Here is a 6,714-nt window from a genome sequence, read left to right on the forward strand (position 1 = left end):
TTATATTTGCATACACTGACACAATATATATATATATATATATATATATATATATATATATATATATATATATATATATATATATATATATATATATATATATATATATATATATATATATATATATATATATATATATATATATATATATATATATTGTGTCAGTGTATGCAAATATAAATTCATATATATATTCAACTAGAAACCAATTTCATAGACGACACAGGCCTTTAGAGGCCGCCAAACACCGTAGCGTTTACTTTATTCGTTTGATATATTTGTATTGTTAAAAGTAATATTATTGCGTGTTTAACATTTATTTATAAAGGCATGTGTATTTTTTTTTTACTTTTTAAATGATAAAACATATTCTAAAGTTATTAAACGTGCTTTAATAGTGAAGTTTTTACGTACCGATGCCGTACACGAAATTTCTGAGCTGATAAATAATCATACTTTACTCAAATATACGTTTAATTTGCTTTTTATTGTCTATACATACATTGTATAATTATATGTATGAGTCAGAGTACTTAAAGTTAGCTATTAAATTTGTTATTCTTCTTTGTCTCCAAGTTGATCATGGCTCCGATTTGGCTCTCAATTGTAATTTGGCTATTTTTAATAACAAACAAAGGCGATGAGCGCTAGCTATTAAAAACGACAAAAAAATCTGATAATTATCCGTGGCGGATCCATGGTCTAGTGGTAGCACACTTGACTGTCAATCCAGGGGTCACAGATTCGATTCCCTGCCACACCACTAAAAATACTAATCGTCTTCCGTGAGGGACGTTAAATGGGGGTCTCGTGTGACGGTTCTATACACTGGTACACGTTAAATGACCAAGGTAGCTCTAACCGGGCCGGTTACAGTCTGTCTGTACACTATGCTCCAAAAAACTATTATAACTTAAATTCTTATCGGAGAACTCGCCGAATGGGCCTTGCCCGAATGCGAATAATTATAAATAAGCTTACATACCTAATAATGACTGATGTTATAAAATAAGTTGAAACTGGCTGACACGTCCGAAACGTCGAATAGGCGTCATGTGAATAAAGATAACAAGTACCCATGCAAATATTAAGACTTCGTAACCATTTTGTCCATGGTGAATTGACATCCTGGACTGAGAAGTTATGGGTTAAATGCTAAGTCAAAACTAAACTTGTCATCTTAGAATAATACTCAGACTGGAATTATATAGTTTCCGTTAAAATAGTCTAAGACTCTTAGTCCGGTTTATAATTTTTACAGCGTGTCTGGCTTGTGTTGATTTAAATTAAAGCATATTGCTTATAGTTAGCCAGGACCTTGAAGAATAAAGGTGATATAAATACATGTAGTGACAACATTTAGCTGTAAGAATTAAGTGTTTACTTGAGAATCAAACATTGAAGAAAAACGGAAAAATACAAAATGTATCAAATATTGTATACAACATCACAGTACAATATTATCATTTATATAAATGATCCACTGTTACCCCCCCCCCCCCCCCCCCCCCCCCCCCCGGCCATAATTTCTATATCAATTATGTCATAATTTAATGAAACTACCAGTGAAGAAAATATAATATTTGTTATTTTGGTTTTTGGTTGGTTCGAATATTGTACAAGGACGGGATTGTTTTCTTACTATATTTATAGATACTTCGAGCTAAAATATAACAAAGGTCATCTTTAATCAACTCAGTGAAGATATAACAATACTAAACTAATATCTAGTGTTTAATAGCAAACATAAACATAAAATTGGACTCGTGTATGCTGTACAGATCTCATTGATGCGCATTTAAACGTTTGTGGCCAATCGGTCGCAATGAACAGCGACACGCTGATCCCGATTCTGAACAGAAACGTTATAACTTCATTTACCGAGCTACAGACGAAGTAAAATCGCGCGCAAGTGATCGTGGGTTACATTCGGAACTCCTCGGCCATTTTATCGAAAACAACCTCGGATGTATTTGGATGGTTTACACACTCAAAAAGTGGTACGTTTAAGTCCGCTGCAAGTAGATCGCGTAGTAATTTTATTTAGCAGTTAAACTTTGAGACTTAACTCTTGGGATTCTTCATTATGTTTGCTATAATACAATTCAATGACAATAAATTTAAACTTAGATCAATAAATACAACTCAAAAACACTACATTTAACTAATGATATAATTCAAAATTTTACGAACTACTTCAACAGATGTACCGGCATACATCCGAGGTTGTTTTCGATAAAATGGCCGAGGAGTTCCGAATGCGTGGGTTACTGCCTGTGTAAAATGGCAATTATAAACTTATTTAATATAGTTTCAGCAAAGAATGCTTCATTGACATGGAAACTAGTTTCGCGGCTGATTACAACATTTTTTGTGTGTATTTGCAAAATTTACCTCGGTGAGTTTATTTCGAAGATCTACTTATATTTTATTTCGAAGATCTACTTATATTTTATTTCATATTATTTACTTATATTTATTGTAAATATCACGGATAAACTATACGATTTAAAGGTATGTGTAAATATCGATATTTGAGTGCATTTAACTTAAGTCAGTATAAAAATGAGCACAATGAAATTGAGTTGCCATTTATTTGGCTTATATGGATTAAAAAAAGCCAGGACTCAAATCCTTTATTGAAAAGGCCCGTTTTATTTGCAATAAAAAAATAAAAAAAATATTGAACGAGTGCAGCTGGGTATTCTACATGGATATACTTTAGCTACAGTAGTACTGCTTGCTGGCTTTAATAGCAACACGGTAAATGGTCCCCCGTAGTTTGACAAAGTTTTAAGCAATCGCCACTGGTATTCTATATGTATATACTGTAGCTGCATTTTTATGCTTGCTGGCTTTAATAGCAACATGGTAGAGGGTCCCCTGCAGTCTGACAAAATTTTAAGCAATTGTCACTGGTATTCTATGTATATACTGTAGCTGCATTTTTATGCTTGCTGGCTTTAATAGCAACATGGAAGAGGGTCCCCTGCAGTCTGACAAAATTTTAAGCAATTGTCACTGATATCCTATTATGTATATATACTTTAGCTGTAGTTTTATGCTCGCTTGCTTGAATAGCAACATGGTAGATGGTCCCCTGTAGTTTGACAAATTCTAAGCAATTGCCCTTGATATTCTACATGTATATACTATAGTTGCCGTTTTATGCTCGCTGGCTTTAATAGCAACATGGTAGAAGGTCCCCAGCAGTGTGAGAGGTTGCTGGTTCAAACCTGTGCAGAGGCATTTACAATGTATTAAGCGGAGATTGTACTTTTGAGGCACAGTGAGTATCTTTGTGAAATCAATAAAGGGAATTGATATTGAGTAAGATCCATATATTTTTTCAGCCATATTCAACAGAACAATTGTATACAACAGGAGAACACTGCTTGATGTACTAAAAACTACGACTCCAGAGAGAGGTGTGATCACTGTCAGTAACCATTATTCCTTCATTGATGACCCACTGATTTGGGGTAAGCATGGTCATATAGATTTGGAAATATTGGTTGCCTCTTGAGATTATTAGCCTTAAATTAAAAAAAAAAAATGAAAATGAGTTGTTGACCTATTATTACTGGTTAACTGATAGTTCAATTAATATCAGCCCTATTTCCAAAACAGTCTAGTCTGCATTTTAAAATCACTAGAAAAAAAATCTCAATCTTTTTTTTTTTCTCCATAGAAAAGATAAAATTTAAATGAATTAACTTGTTTTTTAAAGGAACTCGATCATTTTTTTGGACCCCCCCCCCCCAAAAAAAAAAATTCCCTGTGAATGTACCTGAAATCACTTATTTTAGAATTGTTTTACTCTGTGAAATAGAAATTTCAGAAAAAAATGCAATTATTGTGTGAAAAAAATATTTGGGTTTTAGTGGGGTGCATTTATTTAACCTAGGCGGCGGTAAAGTCAAGAAAGAAATAGAAAACTAAAACCTTAAACACAAGGCCACCAGGAATGATACAATGGTGATGGATATTTTGACCTTCTAACAATATATTGGTAAAATAGCGTGATAGTGTCAATTAACCTATCACGCAACAACAAAGCCGTTTTTAACGCTAAGAAAATTGTGGTATTCAAAGACGATATTTGAGCAAATATTTCGTTATATAAAAAAGAGTGCATTTTACAATACATGAGCGAGTCCCATTAGGGCCTTAAAAAAATACATTTGATTCGGGTTACCCGACCCTACCTACGAAATAGGCGCCGACCCTACTATTTTTATAGTCAGTTTGAAAAATAAAAATAAAAAACTAAACAAAAAAACATTTTTTTTTATTTATTATTTTTCTTTTATTGCTTTTCAATATGTAGTTTAAAACCTTGAATGCCTTATACAGAAGATTACTTTTCCAATGATGAAAATGACATTCTTATATTAAAAAGCCCAATAAAAAAAGAAAAAAAAAGAAGAAAAATATGTAACCCTAACCAAACCTTCTTTTTTAGGCCTTTGCAGTTTTAAACACTCACACTCATTATTTTCTTTTTTAAACCAAATTGTTTTGAGTATAATTATAATATCTAGGGGTCCTTTTCCCAAATTAAGCGGAAAAAAAACCTTAACATGTCTTTTTGTATTATAAAGATTTGGGACTAAGGAAATTATCCAGACTCTTGCTTATTTTGACCACAGCATAATTAAAAAACTATATCATTTTTATATGTCCGTTTATGAAATGTCTAATCATCAACATTTGGTCAGAATGTGTAATTGCATAATGTCTTGGACAATTTCGATAACCAGCCATATCGCTGTTGTCACTCGAGAGTTATAGCCCTCTAATTATAAAAATTGCCTAAAATTGGTCTTGTCAGCTCAATAACTTAAGAAGCCTTTGTCCTGTGAGTCAAAACCAAATTTGGTCAGAATGTATATTGGCATAATATCTCTGACCAGTTTGATAACCAGCCAAATCGCTTTAGAGTTATCGCCCTTTTATTACAGAAGTTACCTAAAATTGGTCTTATCTTTTCAATAACTTTAGAAGCCTTAAAATGTCCAATCATCACCAAATTCAGTATGAATGTGTATTGGTATAATATCTCCGACAAGTTTGATATCTAGCCATATCGCTCTTGTCACTCAAGAGTTATCACCCATTTATTATAGCAAATTCCTTAAATCAGTCTTATCAAATCAAAAACTGAAGAAGCATTTGTAAAATCATTACCAAATGGGGTCAGACTGTGTATGGGAAGAATATCTCAGACAAGTTTAATAAACAGCCATATTGCGTGAGTCACTTGAGAGTTATCACCCTTTAATTATAGAAATGTATAACCTTTGTTCAACCATCACCAAATTTGGTCAGAATGTGTTAGTCGGGGATTGAAAACCAGCCTTTTTGCTTCAGTCACTCCAGAGTTATGACCCTTGACTTGGCAAAAAATGTTCCTACAGTGTCTGCTTTCTAAATTTGGCATAATGTACAACCATTTATCACCAAATTTGGTCTCCTAAAAGGCTCTCTTGATAAACATCATCCCATGCACTGACATGCTTTAGTGAAAAATATGTTTTTCTTCATGGTTTAGGAGTTACACAGTTATGAAACTTGGAAATCAGCAATCTGTAGAAACTTAATTAATCAGTGACATTTTGCTGGAAGGTTTGTGGTTCTCATCTTAAAATTTATTTATTAACTTTTACTTGCAATTTCAAAGTTTATCACTTTTGTTCCCTTTGGCAAATTAAAAGTCATAAATATACTCACAAGATAATTTTATTCATAAGTAAATGTTATCTAGATCAACTAATTAATTGTGACATGTATGTTGTCATTTTGTTAACATAACTTCATAAATCTAATTACTTTGACCTTCAACTTATTCTCATTGGTTTAAATGAGGGTCACATTGCATGTATGTATGTAGTTTTGTCATAACCCTTCTAGAAAATCTATACCGCTTCTTACCAAAATGCACTTAAATGCAGAAAAAAATGTGCTTAAAATGCAGAAAAAATGCGCTTAAAATGCAGAAAAAAATGTGCTTAAAATGCTGAAAAAAATGCGCTTAAAATGCAGAAAAAAATGCGCTTAAAATGCAGAAAAAATGTGACATTAACGCAGAAAAAATCAGCTTAAAGTTAAGAATAATATTAAGCGCTCTTCAGTTATGAAGTTTTCTGTTTTTTACAGTAATTCACTCAGTAAGAAAAATTGCGCTTAAAATAAGGTGCTAAATATCACTGCATAATGGTGTTACATGCACATTTAACACCCTTTTTGAATTTTGGAAAAAAGCTTACAAATGTTTTAAACTTGTTACCTAAAATTGATGAGAACTTGCCAAGGCTTTTAAAAAAAAATGTATCAGTTTTGAGTATGCCTCTTTCCCCAAAATAACTGGATAAAACCATGAACAAGGTTTCTGTAATACTGAAAAACCTTGCAACAACTTATTTTTTTATATAATTTTAGAAAAATTGCGCATGTCCCCCTAAAATTATCCAAAATTACTGTTTATTTAAATATGGGAGAAAACATGTAATAGAATATTCCCAAAATGCACCATTTTGGACCAGAAATTGTTAAAATTTTCTTGGCCAAGTACCCCCAAACCCCCATGCCAACACTTCAAACCAAATGAATTTGGGTGCTGAGAGAGGGGCGCATGTCTAAAGGTACCATCCCTAAGTTACGACCCCTCTAATTTTGAGTCCTGGATCCACCCCTGTTGATGTTATATCTTCT

Source organism: Mya arenaria, chromosome 14 (assembly GCF_026914265.1).
Source record: "Mya arenaria isolate MELC-2E11 chromosome 14, ASM2691426v1".
In the NCBI taxonomy this organism is placed as follows: Eukaryota; Metazoa; Mollusca; class Bivalvia; order Myida; family Myidae; genus Mya; species Mya arenaria.